At 47.1% G+C, this 18061-nt stretch overlaps 1 protein-coding gene across 4 annotated transcripts in view; it reads right to left on the bottom strand.

The window, feature by feature from the left end:
- The window catches only part of LOC8028084 (calcitonin gene-related peptide type 1 receptor), a 71153-nt gene extending 58446 nt beyond the window's left edge, over nucleotides 1-12707 (bottom strand). The window contains exon 1 of one of the 4 annotated variants that reach the window (XM_029995523.4): nucleotides 12341-12707. The gene's annotated coding sequence lies outside the window, so the exon portion shown is untranslated. The remainder of the gene's footprint in view (nucleotides 1-12340) is intronic. The other 3 variants (XM_029995521.4, XM_040503833.2, XM_040218340.3) reach the window with 3 other exon arrangements.
- Between the last annotated feature and the right edge of the window lie 5354 nt (nucleotides 12708-18061).

The following is an 18061-nucleotide window of genomic DNA, read 5'->3' as shown; positions in this document are numbered from 1 at the left end:
CTCTTTTTGTGTTTTTTAGGGGTTAAAAAGGTGTACAACGTTGATGCAACATGGACGGGTGACGCACGGGCAGACAGGGCGACTTTTTACGTAAAAAACCTCAACTCAATCATGTTAGCTCTTTCGGAAACATATAATTGATTACAGAAAAATAGTAATTGAATTATAGCGAACTTCACCGGCAGAACGAAATTGAAGCGTTAAAAAGTTACAATAAAATGTAATTGATTATTCAGTTACTTGTAACTCGTTGCGTACAAGTCTCAGCGGAGTTGCCCTTTAAAGGGACGGTGCAACGATTTTTGGGACTTCGGCCCATGCAGGACAGGTTTTGTTGACTTCCGCGTGTCTCCCAAAGACGTGTCATGGCCTCCGAGATCCCGAAGCGCGCGAACGCTTCTCCGGCCGTCCCATTCATGCGGAGACGGCGTAAGCGGAAAAAAGAGAAGGAGGCGGCGTCTCTCCGCGGGGAGGCGCTCTCAACCCAGTCATTGAATTCGCCGTTTCAGTGGTTTTAGCATGGCGTAACGGGGAAGAGTCCAAAAAAAAGTCGTGTTACGTCGAGTTACTGCAGCTTCTACTTACATATGTTTGTGTCTTGTGGTAGAACGGTGAACAGCTGCTCTGGGGATGTAGATAGACAGGTTGTGATGCTTATTTAATTTTAGATATTCATCTGGACATGTGGCGGCAAGCGCTACAAGCGCACCTTTTGATATATTTGACTGCAATCTGTAAGGCGTATAAAATTCAAAAAAAAAATTAGCTCCGTACATACAAAAAGAAAAGTTATGATATTTTAAATAAAACTTATCATGCTGTATATGTTTTTTTTTTTATTTGCCCGCTGTTTGACGTAGCTTTTTGAGACTGAGCACGAGGTCTGATACTATAGGAACCGTGCGGATCTAATTCAAGCCCCGACCAGGGCGCCCCTAGCGGCAAACGGGTCCGTTGCATCGGGCATCTTCTGCCAGTCGCTGCGTTGGTTGTGCGTTGTAGTGGGTTAGCGCTGTAATTTCTGAGAGGGCTATTCCGCACCAAGAAAGCCGCAACAATTGCTGCGTGGTCGGCAAGATCGCGCACGGCAAGAAGTACTACATCGTCCCTTCGAAGCCGTACGAGGCGGAGTACTGCGCGACCTGGGTACGACTTGTGCGTCCATACAGGTTAGTGGTGTTTCTTACCTTGCAGTTCGCGCTTTGTTTAAGCTGCTGACGAATAATACAATTAACTTTTTTTCTCTTCTAGCGACGATGGAACAGCATCGACACCGATGGCAAACTCTAGTATGCAGCAAATACTTCACAGGAACCGAGAAGCGGAATGCGGTCGCCCTCCTAAGCCTACCGTTGGATGTTTCCATCAGCATACAGGAAGATAGTAAAGAGAATCGCGGAACGGCGCGAAAAAACATCGCCCAGTTATTGTCAAGCCGATTCAGAAATAAACGTACATAATTACCGCAGTCCACTCAACGCCAACAAAATTTTTTTGCGGGCGCGCTTAATTTTGTTTGCAGAGTACGGCGCTCCGTGACATCCACTACTACTCCGTCGAAACGGACCTCCTTCACGTCGCACACGCGGCCAGATTCATGAAACAGTTTTCTCTTCGTCATATTGGCACCACGGAAGAAGCTTTCTGGATTCGTAACCGTCTTAACCCCCTCGTAATCACCCCGGGAACACTGTCCGCTGTGCTGCTAATCGCCACTGCTTCCCCCCGATGATTCTGCACCGGCTACCGAAGAAGCTTTCCGGATTCTTAGTCGCCCACTGTCCTCTGTGCTGTTCGTTGCTATTACTTCGCGATGATTCTGAGCCGGCGGCACCGGCTTCCGAAGGAACTTTCCGAACTCGTAACTGCCTTAAATTCCGTCGTAATCACGACGGGGACACTGTCCGCCGTGCTGTTCGTCGCCATTGCTGCCCGATGCTCCTGCGGCGGATACCGCCAGGTCGCGGCCAACAATAGGCGACCGCCGCGACACGGCCGGCTTGCTCCGCCTCTATTGGCGACGTGCGTGATCGAAAGCGTCACGGTGGTCGGCCTTCCACGATTGGCCGAATGCTGACTATGACGTCAGCAAAGGAGTTCTCATGGACGGAAATAAGAATAACGGGAGGACTTCAATTTTGACGGTGTTGACAGTGTTGCTTTGAGAGCGCTATGATTTCAAGCTTCCGCCATGCTCCTTACAAACACCATCGAACTTGTTGCTCGCAAAGGTAATGACGTCACGAAAGGTAACCATACGAGGTCGCCACCGAAACCTCTCGCCGCTAATATAGTGCAGTCCGCGTTGTCCTTCTTTTTAATATTTTTAGTATTTATTACGCAAATTCGCGGGTCATATTGCGGTGTTTGCTTCTACTAGAAGCACCTCTAAGCCGGGGTCACAGTGCTTATACATTGGACAAAAGACAGTCTGCAGATATCAGTCACCACAATATCTGTGGTTCGAATGCCACGAGCCAAGTTTCTCATTGAATTCGTTGCCATGAGGCATTCGAAGCTAAGATCTGGTGGTGACTCGCGTTTGGATCTGCGTGCAGATTTTCTTTTGTATGATGCATACGCAGTGTGACGGTGAGAATCGACCGCCTTGCAATGATTTCGCCATTTTTGTTTTTATAAACTTCGTAATAATTGTAGGTGCTGATTCAAAAGGTGGGGCGTTATCTTCTAAACGTCTGTTACGACTGGAGGACATCGCCACCTCGCGGCGAGCGACGGAGTTAGCGCAATTACGTTCGTACTGCTGGGAAGCGAGTCGAATAGGACGGCCGGAAAAGCCTTCGCGCGCGCGCGCTTCGGGGTTTCGGAGGTTATGGATGTGTCAGCGTAGTTCCCGTAGCCTCCACACGCGGCCGTATATCACCAAATGGTTCGTTTTTTTATTTGCGACTGTGTAGCGAAATGTTACTTTTTTCGGGGTAAAGTGACGCGTTTTTTGTCACTTGTGCCTAGATCAACAATATAAAAGATACAAACTGCAAATTCTTTCAACATTAAAATCGTTGCACTGCCCCTCTAAGTTTAAACGCAGCCGACGCTACGAGCTAATGGGACCAATCAAATAGCTTCAAAAGCCAAGTCACTATAGGACTTTTCTGTTTGTAATTGGTCCAGCGATGATGGCACACGTACACACCATGACAAACACCATGACGGTGAGCTTTTGGCGTCGTCTGATTGGTCCCATGAGCTCGTAGCGTTGGCTGCACGTCTTCGTAGACGTTGGTGGTACATACGAGTATAGTATTCCGAATCGCCGGACGCCAAAATATCTGCTGTAATCTCGGGATAGTCGTTTTCGCCGCTTCTGACTGCAGCGGAAAAGCCTGAAACACATGTGAGCAAAACTCGCGTTGCATCACTCCGCCAAGCAGCGTAATCATATAGCAGCAACCGTCGCTGACGCCGTCACGCGACTGCACGGCATTGGGCTGTCGGTGGCGGTTCCTGTGGTTACGCCGCTTGGCGACGCGACGTGATTCTTGCTCACGTGTGTTTCCAGCTTAAGTCTCACCTTTATATGTGCTATCACACATGACTACAGCGAATGCTAAGCTCACTAATATCTTGGTCTTTTTCTTTGTGCTCAAACATACTTTTGCGCCATAGTGTCGATTCAATTGTTTTTTATGCCCCATTACACATACGCCATATCTTTTCGGCCCACATAAATATGACTGAATGCTATTATGTCTTAGTTTTTCTACAGTGATAGCTTTTAGTGGGAAACTTCGCGGTTTCGCGCCGTCGACCGCGCTTTATATTGATGCGAGCCACTTTCGGCACTCCGCCAAAACATTCCACGGGCCGCTGATAACAAGATAACAAGCAAGCAAGATGACATGCATTGTCATGCATGGTAGCAAGATAACATGTAAGGTCAGTAAAACAGTCCCCGCCGGGCAATCTGGCAGTGCATAGGCGCCCATCTGACTCAGAATTAGCTGAATCAACAATTCACGGGAGATACGCAGATAAAGCTTCTTTAAAATTTTACGATGCATTCTGTATCAGAACTTAAGGGGAAAGCAAGGTCGTTAGTGCCCCGTCAATGCACCTGACAGATACAGAGGTTTATTTTCTAAACGAAGCCAGAAATATGGTATTAATAGTGTGTGTTTGTTTCAATAACCTTTCATTTGAGAGTGCACCCTACTTCCGTGTCCTTGTTCATTCGACGCTTTTCGTTTAACACGTGTGGCTATTTGTACCGAAGTGAGGTACGAAAGCACGCCCCTCCCTTACACAGACAGCTGAAATCCTCTCCACTTAATACACCCTCATTGGTTCCAAAACGCTATGGAACTTTCCTCAGGCGTGTTACTCGGTACGAAACGCCTATAGACCAGTGTCCGAAATCCTAGCCCCCAGCGATAAAAATGGGAAATAATAATCTCAAACATAGGCTCTTGTGAAGACAGGGGCTGCGCATAAAACAATATTTTTTGCTTTTTACAACGCTCTTGGCATCGGTGTTGTTCTTGGAGCTTCGTGACTGTGCATTTCTGACGTTTTCGCACTAGAATATCTGAGAAGTTTTCTAAAAAAACGGAGTGTTGAAAAAAGCGCAGCCCTCCTACTTTGTCATGACGTCAGCATAAACAAACATGGCATCGCCCATGGAACGGAGCGGACACTGGTATCGCACCTTTATTGTTCCTTCAGTCCATCTGCTCCGAAATGCCACCTTAGCGGCTCCGACGTCACACCTCAGCTGTCGCTGTGTTTCACCTAGCCTTGTGCCTATCTTAAAAACTTTACTCAAAATACTGTATTTCAAATATACTTGTTAGAATTTCGGTATCTTGCAAATACATTTCGTTACTTTATCTTAATTACATTTGTAACTATCTTGTACTCAGTATCTCAAATGCATTTTTCAACCTTCGAAAATATTTGTCACCGTAACAATCCACGCAACTAGGGGTCATCAAACTCCAGGGAAAATCTGAACAGATTACAGACTTATATAGGCAAGCGACCAAACACAGGGCAGGGTACAAGGCACGAGCAAAACGCCGTCTCCGAATGCCAAAAAAGAAATGGATAATCACTAATACGTCCGACTTTATGTGTCCTCCTGACTGCTTTTTTTAAAGTTGTCTTTGAATGGGCACGTTACCCTATTGAAAAACTATCACAAGCTGGTCCCAGCATCCCAGCTTCATGCTGGGTTATTGCTCCAACATGCCCAGTTTGGCATGCTGGTCAAGCTGATCATGCTGATTGATCTGGTCCCAGCTTCAAGCTGGGTTATTGCCCCAGCATGCCCAGTTTGGCATGGTGGTCATGCTGGCTGAACTGGTCATGCTGGTTAAGCTATTGGACTTCCCCATCAGTTTAACTAGTTTAAATTGATACACAGGATCAACAAGCCAAACTCTTCAGAAAAGGCAGCTCGGCATCCTATTTATTATTTTCGCACTCGCGGCCTGCTCACATGAGCTCAGATGCTACACATTCTCTGCGCTGACACAGTACTAACCGACGCAAGGACAGTTGTTCTTGGTGCAAAACAAACAATGCTATTAACACTAGATTGCTTATCTCTCAACTCAAAAAATACTAAACACGAAAAAAACAGACAATAACAATAAAAATACTACACGGATGAGCGACGCAAACCTAGGTCTCGCCAGTAATGGGGGCGAAGCGGCCTCTAGCGTAGTCGGCAGAGGCGAGGAGATTCGTGTGGCTTGGATGGCATTGGCGATACTCCTCGGCACCACCGTCCTTCACGAGCACACATACACTTTAGAAGACATGAAACGACGCCTCAGTCGGGGCGTCCGACTTCTTTCCGCGCTGAACGAACCGCCGCGCGCTGCCTCCTCAAATTCCGTTTCGCTTGCACCGCCGTTCTAGTAGTCAAGTAGACACAGCCGTCCCTTCGAAAATCTGCCCAAGATACCCAAACGTGTCTCAAATTCTCCGTTCCTACCACTCTCTCTCTCTCTCTCTCTTTTCTCGCACACAAAGGAACCTTTCCGCACACAAAGGAACCGGTCGTCTTCCAAAAACGAAAGGACAAAGAACAGGACGTGGCATCATCCCAGCCCAAGCTGACCTTGGCGCGCACGCTCCCAGTAATGCCAGTTCGACCAGCTCTAGCCGACCTTGGCGTGCACGCTCCCAGCAAGACCAGCTTGACCAGCTCGAACCAGCTTGAACCAGCTTCAGTACCAGATCGAACCAGCTCAAGTACCAGCTTGCCCAGCTGCAGTGCCAGCTCAAACCAGCTTGAACCAGCTTGATTACCACCTAGACCAGCTCGAACCAGCTTAAAAACCAGCTAAACCGGCTTGATTTTCTTGCTGGTTTTTTCAATAGGGTACGCTTGGAGCTAGCAAAGTGCTGGTGATGTCATCGCTTGTTGTTGTTGTTGTTTTTTTTTTCACCTTTTGTGTGAAGCTAGAGTGGTTCCGTCAGCGGAAGATTGTGATACCAACGCTTGATGCAGTAACAATGGACCATTTTCGGAAATCGCCGGTTTAGGGGGTTCTAGTATGAAAATGCACGAGCACGTTTTCGAGTGAGCGCGAACACTCCCTCGGCCAAGGAAGCTAGCTTCTGCTGGTTTTATTGAGCTGCAGAGACCTAAATTGGGCTTCCCCGAAGCCCCTTGTGTGCCTATTGTGGCTTAATTTTGGACCCCAAGCTCATTCAAAAGCGTTTCTTTTCTCTCCTTTTGAATGCGCACATTGTTTCATTCTCAGAATCCTCCAACCCAGTTTTCCACCCGGTGAAGCCAGGGATTTGCAAGCAGTTTCGTGGACACCATCTTGTGTTACTTGTGTTTCCCTCTTAGCCTTCCTAATATAGTTTTGACAGTTTGGAGGTACAGGCGCTCCTCCACGTCTTTGGCTGGGGAGACGTTCTTGGTCGCTCTTGGTTGTTAATCAGTGAGAGAGGATAATGTCCTCTAGCCGATGTTTCTCCTGTGCGTGAACGTTTGTCATTCACTCGCGCACTCGTCCTCAAGTCTGGCTGCCTGATCAACTTCTAGTTCGGATGTTAGGCGTATGCGATGCCGGACTATGTGTCAAGTCCGCCGAATCGCGCCAAGGCATATGATGAGCTTATTGTGGAGTGCATCATGAGCCGAGCCTACCGCCAAACTAAAGCACACCAAATCCCATGTCTAGAGTACGTGAGTCCCCCTTGTTCCTAAAATTTTTCGGTACCCATTAGGTTGCATATCCCGAAATACTTCAAAGCAAACTTCGATGGCAGCGGCTAAGTCGCTTCTTGAAAGTCATAAGATCCTAGCGGAATCATCACAAGTAGAGCACCCCCTTTTGACTTTTCTATTCATACATTACCAGCTTGCAACCTACTTGCCGAGCATCGTTGAATGTAATTCAATTACTTTTTTCAAAGTATTTGTACTCCACTCAAGATAGTTCGTAGTAAAAGTAAGTTAAATACTACTCTAAATACGTTTTCGAATTGATATTTACTATCTTATTTTAAATACTTTTGTTGAGTATTTTGCACAGCACTGGTTTAACCTTACGGGTTGCGTAAGTGTTCACAATTTTTTTTTTTTATTTCATTTTATTCAATTCATTTTCGGTCTCCAGTTAAGTGCGATGGTGACTTCACGCCACTGACGTCTTAAGAAATGTCTTGTTTTTAGGGTGTAAAAAACTAGGGGGAAACAAAACCTAGGGGAAACTAGGGCGAAAAAAAAAGAGGCCAAATTCGCTACTCGTTATTGCAAATAAAAGGACGCGTTATCGACCTAGGTTATATCAAAATAAAAGGAGCGCGTTAACGTTACCGACCAAAAGTGATCGCGCGTTATTTTGCGTTACATTTTGATTATGAAACAATCGAGTTTTTTTACACTGGGATAAAGGGCTTGAGTGTTGGGGATTTTCTAAATTGGGAGTGTTTGCCTGGTGAGAAGGGAGGCAAAGTCTTGAAGTCACGTGGGATGAGTCATGAGTGCAATAATTCACGACTTAACGCTTAAAAACACACAAAAAAAAATTGAAGCGTATTTTTGATTTTTGTAAAAAGGCGTAACGAGTGACGTCACTACGTTACCCGTTACTGAAAATGTCTAACGTAATTACGTTATTCGTTACTGCTTTGAAAATGTAACGAGTACATTACTACGTTACAGAAAAAAATAACGCGTAACACGTGACGCCGTTACTTGTGACGCGCTACCGCCGACACGTAGAAAAAGGCAACGCGTGCAGGAAAATAAAACTCAGCACCTTTTTTTGTTGTTATTGTTTTGTTGTTGTTTTTTCGCCACTTTTTCATACCTGCGCGCCTGTACCGCTTCACGTTTCCGTTTTAGTTAACTGAAATTAAACACCTCTTCTTTCCATGTCCTTTCAGGCTGCGACTATCGAAGATACATTCTCGTTTCTCGGTCTCCGAGATATCGGCGTCATTCGGGTTCAAGTCGGAGGTGAAGACGACATGAGGCAACAGCTATGAAACGGTGCCCACCAGAGAGGACAGTGTCGGTCTTCTAGGTCACCTTATCGAAAAAAGTTCGGATAAGCCGAGAAACACACACATAATGTGCGGCTGCATTGAGTGTACAGGTCGGCCTTATCGCCTCGCCACTCGTTCGGAACACCGTGCTTTGGACTCCGCCTTTGCGCCGAAGGAAGGGCCGGCTGTCGGAGACGCTCGCAGGCCCTTAAAAAGTGGCCCCATGCACGATGTGTGTGCCAGGACACTGTATACTCGCAGCACGTTACATTGTTGCTAGATGATGGAGCGCAACGCTAGCGTGCATTGCATACGGGCTCACACCTGGCTTGGGTTTTCGGGATGCTCTTCGCGCAATTTTTTTTTTTTTTCTTCGAAGTATTTAATATTATGAACCTATTTTATTTAGCAACTCGCTCACACCAAGCAAAATTTCGAATGTACGCACAATGTGGTTCATCGAAGTGTAAGACAAAATACCCGCCCCCCTTCCCCCCCCCCCCCCCCCCACACACACACACCGAAAAAAAAAAAAAAAAAAGATTGCTTTGAACAAAAAGTTTGCGGACAAAAATGGCCCCAATTTATTTTCTTGGAATACTTAGTGCTATCCTTGAAAAATATTTTTTTTCTTAATACTGCTTTGAACAATATAACGGCCCTTCACTATATATTTAGATTAATGAAACCTATTGTTTAACTATATTAGTTAAAAATAATGCATCATACTCCTCAACAGTCTGCAAATCCCTTTTATTTATGGCATGCGGCTGACTCCAAACATCATTATAATAGGAGAAAAGTCGGAAAGGGGACTAGTGCATGACCCCAAGAACTGTTCCCTTATGATAAAGCTGCCAGAAAAATATTTACATTCTCATTCTATATTACATAAAGCGTTGAAGCGTACTATTTTTTTTTATAAAGTATTTTGAAATAAATTTATTATTACGTGCGTAATACGCGAAAAGCCAGTAATTACGATCTGTGGTGGTTGTCGAGCGAATTATTCGTTGGAACAGATGTTTGTAGCAAAATAAATATTACTTGCGAAGCTCTGTATGAGTATGATTTGTCATGCAGTGTCACATCGCAATGTCACATCTCTATAACATTTATGAGTCTAAATGTACATACATTGGGCTCATTCGCTATGCGTCCTCTTTGGTGTGTTCCCTTGGAAAGCAACGTGGAAGAATTTTCTGAGCCTAGCAAACTTCCTGCACTTTGTTTTCCAAAGGAACACCATGCCGATTCGCTGCGTTCCTGCAAACATGATAAGCTCACTTCGCGATAAACAACGCATTCAATTACTTTCTTTTTTTTTTTTTTTTCTTAATTTGTAAGAAAATCTGTTAGTGTAGCTCACCCCTTTCAAAGTGTTATTTTATAAACGCTGGCGCACTGTATACAGAAAATTGTGATGTAGTTGACATTCCGTCCTCATATATCTCGTTTTCGAGAGAAAAAGAAAGAGAGAGAGAAAGGCTTCTTGTTGGAGAAAGCAATGTCGCAAAATTCAATTGGGTCCTTTCTGTCTAGGTTCTTGCTTGGGACCAATTTGTCCGGGACCGTATATTGTACAGATCACGTTTGGCCCCCGTAGTATATCGGCCTTAAAGGAACACTACAACGAAATTTCGGCGCTCATTTTTGGTCTATATGTGTTTAAAGGAGCAGTATCACATCGAACACACCAATATCTTGTTAAAAAAAGTCACGAAAAGGAATTTTAAAACGAATTAAACGATCAGCAAAGAGCACCTGGTGGATGTCTCTAACGCCTCGTTTCTAATGCCCGTCTAGGAACCTTGACAGCTAGTGACGGTAACTGTCTCGCCTCCGGCCATGACGAGAAAAGAGGGGAAGGAGGATCTCTCCTCTTCCCGAGAATCCCTTTTGTGTGTCCCAGAAGTCACTATTGTCCCCCTACAATATTATAGAAGATTGACCCGTCACTCAAAATTCGTACAAAAGCAGCCACTTCGGTGGCTGGAACGACTAGGCCATCCTCTCGACGCCAGCCTCGCAGTAGCTTTGCTCGTCCCGAGACGAACTACGTCACGATTGCGTTGGATGTCACATGCTCTCCGCTGGCTGTTCTTCGAGCGCTTGCCAGAGTGGGCCGTTTATAACAAAAAATACAGCCACCAGGCTCAAAATAAAAACGTGCGATTGTCATTTACGGATATTGTGGATCATATTCAACCAATTTTTGAACACAATGGGTATACTTCAAATTTCGTTGAAGCACCTCCTAAATGAAGAGGATTTTCAATGGCAAGTCACTCCTCCGAGCTCATTATCCGAAAATTCGTCAGACTCCGCGCGCCACCTAGCTGCCAAAATCCAGCTCAGATTCCTTCTCTCACAATAAATGCGAATACTCTCTGGCCATTCTTAGGGCGGAACTCCGCTGGCCCTGCTTCGGCCAGTCAGTCTGACGTCTCGGCGGTACGCGCGGGCCGTGCGTTGTCTACACACTAACACGCTGCATACAAACAAGCAAGCCTTTTGCTTACGCCAAGTGTACGCACTGGGCGTGCGCAGAAACCAGATTAGCGCGAGATGTGGCGTCTGTGCATAAGCAGTGCCGACAGCAGCGCCACCGAAGTGGCGTGACGTCGAAGAGTTGACCCCCAAGTCCGGACGCTTAGCCGACGCTACAAGCTGATGGGACCAGTCAAACAGTGTCAAAAGGGCAACTCACTGCCCCTACACTGTACACGAATCGTTCAGCGATGACAGAACAGGTGCGGAAACCTGACGAACACCATGTAGGTGCGCTTTTTGACGCTGTGGAATTGGTCCCATCAGTTCGTAGCGTCAGCTGCGTCCAAGAAAAGGTGAAACGAAGTAGGAGGTGATGTACTTGTATTCCATGTGAGAAACCATTCTCGTTTTGTTACGTCCCCCTCCTCCCTTTTACTGTAATGCCGAGATGGCGAAGTAAACACGACTTGCACCTGACGTCATCGCACCATGGTGGCGGTCATGCCTTTGTTCTCGCAAAAACATATAAAAACACTGGTGGTGTGATTAAATGTGTGCTTTAGAAGGTAAGTGCTCAGCAGCAAGGCTACCACAATGACAGCTAATGTGACGTCAATGCAAGCCATCTGTGTGTACCTGAATAAATGTCATTTGTTATTAAAATAATTCGGTTGCCAGAATAAACTAGCAAAACGAAGTACGTGGGCAACCGAATGAAAAATTGTCGCCCTCTGCCTCCAAGCTAAACACTGCTCCCGAAAAAGGGGGGCTAGTGTCAATCGTGGATGTACACCGGCTCATGGTCAACTTCTCAATCCTTTACGAGGAGCCTTTACTGTAACGAAGTTTAAGTCGAGAAGTTTAAGACGAAGTTCTCGTGGGCACCTCTACCCTAACCACTGCCAGGAAACAGACTACACGCTACGAGTTAGCAATTAGTACGACCGTATGGTGCAACAAACTTTCTAGTGAAATTTTACTGCATCACTCGATCATACTAGTCTCAATCGTGGCCAGTGGGCTGCCACCTGAAAAAGACTGCGTACAGGGTAACAATCTTTTGTCGGTTCCATGTATGCAATCCTTGGGCGGTTCAGAGTTCCAACATTACTCGCCATTGTTTTAGTTCCAAGAGATATAAATGGACACGAGTCAAACTATTGCGCACTCCGTAGGCAATCATTTTACGGGCCTGCACGAAGGTAAAAAAAACAAAACCGTAAGGACCATGGACAAGATGATAGAGCCGGCGAGCTAGGTCATTTTGTCCATAGTCCTCTCAATCTCCGCTTTTATGGTAGAACTTACAACCTCAGGCTGTAAATACTTTTTTGCGTTGCAACCTGGAGTGAAAAAAAAAAAAACGTACCCACAGAAAGCGGCCGTTCACCTGCGACTTTAACCCGGAGGTCTCGACGGCGATGCAACGGAGTTTCACAAGGCGGACTCGTAGGGGCTGACAGGCTTCGCCCGACGGCGCGTCCTCCCACGAAGGTGCAGCCGGCAACGGTGTCTTTTGTGCGCGCGCGATCGTTGGGCCGAGTCGTCGGGACGGACTGTGTGCAGCTTTCCCCGTCACACGGACAACCCTGCCACGTCTCCCGATAAGGCACGCAGCCTACGAGGTCGGTATACCTGCTCCTCCCATGCGACTCCTAAAGACTGATAAGGAACCTCGCGTCGTCCAGGCATTTGCCCGGAAGGTGTCGAGCCCGCAGCCAACGCATTCATCGATTAATTGATCGCGTATAGACAATACGGAAAACTAGAGACAAAAAGCGAGATTGATAAGATCATCATCGAAAAGAAGTAACCAAATAAGGACCCATTCACAGACGCATAATCCCGTGGTGACAGTCTTCTGTCAGATGTTTCATTTACAAGTTGTTTTTTTTTTCGTCCGTATCGCCACGTTTATCACTGGCAGCCATTTCGCAGAAGTGTTAAGTGACGTTTAATCAATAAACGTTTGCGACGTTACATCGACGTAAGAGATTGCGAGGTTGTTCGGAATGTGATGAGAATTGAAAGCAAAGACAACATGAGCACCTCCTTTCGTCTTTGATTTTAATTCTTGTCACATTCCGAACAACCTCATATTTTGTTGTGAATCTCTGTGAATCCTTTTATCTGCGAGCAAGGCGATTACCCGTTTTCATTTATGTCATCTTACTGAGAAATTGGCCAGTCCCCATTAGCAATTCTCGCTTATTTCACTTGAATTTCATGTGGTTAATTTCTTGAAACCAAAATACTTCAGGCCATTCAGAAACTATGGCTTTAAGTTTCGTGATTTCTTGAAAATATTTACTTTGGGGATAAATTTCCCTTTCTGGTTAGAAAACAAGAAAGAGTCACCACAGCTAACCGGTTAATTATGTTGAAAAATAAATATATATTTATTATTCAAAGCTTTTATTTTTTCATGAACTGAGGTGCTGAAAGATGCGGCTTTCTCTTTGACCTACAGGGCTTTTTTTTTTTTTTTTTAGTATATGTGTTTGCAGTGAACTATGCATGTTGTGTTCAAAGGTGACTCCTCTACTAATAGAGTTATTTTCGCTTCAAATCTGTTTTTCGAGATCAGGCACATAACGATCTGAACTCCCGTAGTTTTTACTAGTTCCATAAAGTTCGAAAATTCCTGGGATACAGCAAGAGGCAATGTGTAGAGTTTCAAGTGAACGCGATTCATTTGCATAAAAAAGCGGCATAATGCATTTATGTATATCCCTTTACACAAATGATTATATAATAAAACATTTAAGTAATTTTGCAACTGTTATGGCTGTTCTTTTGCAATAAATCTAAACAGAAATAGGGCAAGGGCGAATTTTTAGTAAGCAAATGGAGCCAGATAAAACTGCAGCAAACGTATCGCGAGTGGGCCTTGTTTCTAAGACTTATGCGCGTCTATTATTGTCTTCTCCTCAAATGAGAATTTCTTTTGAGCATCTAGCACATTGAAGGCCGCGGTACACTGCCATTATTCCGAAATATAGATTCATGGCACCTCGATGGTTATGATGCGCTCGTCATACTGCCGCGCGCTGTGCCGGGAAATCAACGCTCGGTCACGGAGCTCTAGAACGTTCTAGAGCTCCGTGACCGAGCGTTGATTTCCCGGCACAGCGCGCGGCATTAGCCTGTTCTTGCTCCTCCCCCCACTGGAAGTTCACGTCGTCCTTCGTCAGATGTGTGAGCGGTGCAGAAGTCTTGGCGAAATCGCGAACGAAACGCCTGTAGTATGCACACAGCCCAAGAAATCTTCGCACGGCCTTCTTGTCTGATGGCTTCGGAAATTCGGCGACAGCGGATGTCTTTGCAGGGTCAGGACTTACACCTTGAGCACTCACGACATGGCCCAGGAATTTGAGCTCGCCATAAGCGAACCGACATTTTGACGGCTTCAGTGTCAGTCCGGCATTCTGGATAGCCTGCAGCACGGCTCGCAGGCGTCTCAGGTGCTCGTCGAAGTCGCTGGCGAATACCACGACGTCGTCGAGATAGACGAGACAACTTTGCCACTTCAAGCCGGAAAGAACGGTGTCCATTACGCGCTGGAACGTCGTCGGTGCTGTGCATAGTCCGAACGGCATAACTTTAAATTCGTACAGCCCGTCCGGCGTGACGAAGGCAGTCTTTTCACGATCTCGTTCGTCCACCTCGATCTGCCAGTACCCACTCTTCAGGTCCATCGACAAAAAGTATCGGGCGTGGCGCAGCCGGTCCAGGGTGTCGTCGATGCGTGGCAGCGGGTAGACGTCCTTTTTTGTTACGGCGTTCAGTCGGCGATAGTCCACGCAGAACCGAAGGATCCCGTCTTTCTTTTTCACCAGGACTACCGGTGAAGCCCACGGACTCCTTGAGGGCTGGACAATGTCGTCATCGAGCATTTCTTGGACCTGCTTCTGGATGACTTCTCTCTCTTTGACAGAGACACGGTACGGCGACCGATGAACAGGAAGCGCGTTGTCTTCAGTGACAATTCGGTGTTTCGCAACGGTCGTTTGGCGCACCTTTGACGACGTGGAGAAGCACTCATCGAACTCGGCGAGTAGGTCACTGAGTTGTCGTCGTTGTGGGGTAGGCAGGGTTGGATCGATGTCAAACTGCGAAGGCGGCGTTGTCTTGGGTGGCCACGAAGAGAGGTCTTCTGATATTCCGGCGATTGCGGCTGAGTCCGGGAGTTCCTCGGCGTGACCCACGGCGGTGCCTCTCGTAAGGTGCTGGGCCTCCTGTCGGAAGTTCGTTACGAGTGCGACAGTGTGTCCGTCTTGGAGCTCCATGACGCCTCTTGCGATGCCGATCCCTCTTCCTAGAAGCAACTGGAGGCTTCCTTCGAGCAAAACGTCGCCGCAGAAAGTCTCATCGACCCCGACGGGTACGAAAACACTTGACCGCGGTGGCAGGTTCACATGGTTTGCGAGGACTCGTACCGCGGATGACGTCGCTTGCTGAGGCTGCAGCCAGTTCTGTTACACGCGATGCGACAATTACTTACGGACCCGAAGCAGACGATGATGACAAAAATCGAACAGACACGCGCACCGACGTTTCCAAAATTCTTACCACAAAAAAAAAGGTGTATGTATGTTTATACCGCCTAGAACTGAGTCTGCCTCAACGGGCGACTTGTCTCCCAGTTGTATATAATAAAATTAGCCAGTGCAGCACGACCGTTAGCCTGGGGTCTTAACGTGCACCACGCAGTAGTGATACACGACTGGCACACAGGTACGATGCTCATCCAGATCGAAACGGGCAGGGCTGGGGAATGAACCCAGGATCCCTGGGTTCTGCAGCGCGAGCTTTCGCTCCGAGCTGCTGTGCGCTAGCCTAAAGTCACAGGATCCTGGGAAATTAGCGCTATTGCCTTCCCTGCCTGCTTGCCGAACACAAACAAACACTAACATACAGATGACCGAAACCTCGCAAGGCGATTGGATAATTGGTCTTGGTTGCTATTACAATCTCCATTTCGGCCCCTTCACTTCTTCATTGCTTCGATAGAGTCGTTCTAATCCAGTCGCACCAGGATCACCATGGAGCATCATCGTACTGGAAGCGTTCCTCGCTAATATAAGCGTCTTTGGCACTGTGTAAGCAATCCACTTATCAATCATGCCCATCTCCACGGATCTCTTACAATTATATTGTTTTTCTTGCGTGTTTCAAAAAAGCAAAATTATTTTTCAATGCCTCCAAGCACCGTCCGTCACCGCATGCGGTGGTGGTACGAAGATGTCTCTATGAAGAAACGTCTCTATGAAGCGAATCGAGATCGGCTCATCAAGAATGGAGAGGTCAAGGAGAAATTGCTCATTTCATGAGCCGAAATGGCTACCATCCGGGAGCTTGGCGCTACTTTCCCACGATCCACTTATACTTTACGCAAGCCCACTCGGCCACCTCTACCATAATTTGAGGAACACAGTCGCAGTGAATAAATGATAACGTCAAAGGACACCCGAGGATCACCTGATTTTCTACAAGCTTGTGAAGAAGCAAGCCGTAGTTTCTGTGATGAGGGTTGTCACATTCAAAAAGGATCTCCCTCTGAGAAAATATCGTAAGGGTGAGACGTCGTCCTATCATTTTCTGTCCCTTGTACGTTTCAGTGTTTCTTCTCTACCATAGTCTCAGGTTAGAGTGAACTAGAAAAGACTGAGTGGGGCTGAGGCACCCTAAGTGGGGCGAGCTACACGCTCCGCTCATGCTTTCAGTTGAACCTCAAAATGTGGAAAGCGATCAGGGGGAACCAAGCCACTTAAAGCCCCTTCATGTTTCAAAAGTATCGCAAGGTGCGTCGATGCACGAGGCACGTCCAACGTGCAGCCCTTGGGAACATCATGGCGGCACAGCGCAGCACTGAGCTAATTTCAGACGCCGTGTTCTTCCCAGAAGTGGTACGCTGCACGTGTCTCGAGCATTTCCACAACAATGAATGGCGCCACTTTTCCCAGGATAGAGGGGCTTTAAAGCCACTTTGATCGCAGCGCCACCTTCGCTGCGATCGAAGCGAACGACGATAAGGTCAAGGTCATATGGGTAATCACCTTAGGGGCTATATTGTATTTTTTTATGATTTTGACGTCACAGGTAGCGTCAAAACACCACGCCACGACGTCATCGTCGACTACGCCGTTACGCGACGCCAAGATGCTGTTGTAAGGCCGTCGTGACATCGCGTCGGGTCGAGGACGACGCCGTTACGCGGCATCAAGTCGCCGTTGTAACGCGGTCGGGACTGGGGACATCGTGTCGCGTTGAGGACGACGCCGTTATGCGACACCAAGTCGCAACACGGTCATGACGTCGTGCCGCGTCGAGGAAGACATGGACGTGATCGTCGATGCCGAAGTTGACATCGACGCCACACATAACGTCAAACATCGCCATGACGTCACGTTAACGTCGTCCTGACGTCGTCGTCAATGTCAACGTCACAACGACGAAGCCTTGACGGCGTGTAACGTCATCGCCTTCGCCAACGTCAACGTCGACGCGCCTTCAGGACGAAGTCTTGACGTCGTGTAACGTCGCCGTCGTCAACGATGACGTCGACAAGTTGTTGGGACGTCGTCATGACGTCGAGTTGCGTCATGTCGACGACGACGTTGACGACCTGACACCAAGCGTCTTTATGACGTCGCATTGACAAGGACGCCGTCATCTTGACGTCGTCAACATCAACGTTGACATCCACGTCTTTCTAATGACGACGTCATTAGAACGCAGTTTTGATGTCGTGTAACGCGCGTTGTCAACGTCGATGGCGACGTTGACGTCAAGGCGCAGTCGTGATGTCGCATGGCGTTGTGACGACAAGTCAGGTCGCGGTGACGTTATGTATTGACGTGACGCCTGACGTCTAGGTTGTATAGAAATACAGCATGGCGTTCTAATGTTTCTATGACCTTGACCAGTGTGCCGGTCGAGCTTGACGTTGGAACGCAACGCGTTTTTCATAAAAAAACGGCTAATCCAAACCACTTCGCTCGTAGCGCCCTCTCGGGCGCCACGAGCGAGGTGGCTTTATAGCCCCTCTATCCTGGGCTTTAGGTGGCTTGAATTAGCCGGGTTTTTT

This window comes from Ixodes scapularis, unplaced genomic scaffold, assembly GCF_016920785.2.
Source record: "Ixodes scapularis isolate PalLabHiFi unplaced genomic scaffold, ASM1692078v2 PGA_scaffold9__187_contigs__length_104089568, whole genome shotgun sequence".
Classification (NCBI taxonomy): Eukaryota; Metazoa; Arthropoda; class Arachnida; order Ixodida; family Ixodidae; genus Ixodes; species Ixodes scapularis.
Note: the sequence above shows the minus strand (reverse complement) of the source record. Positions and strands in the feature narration are given on the sequence as shown.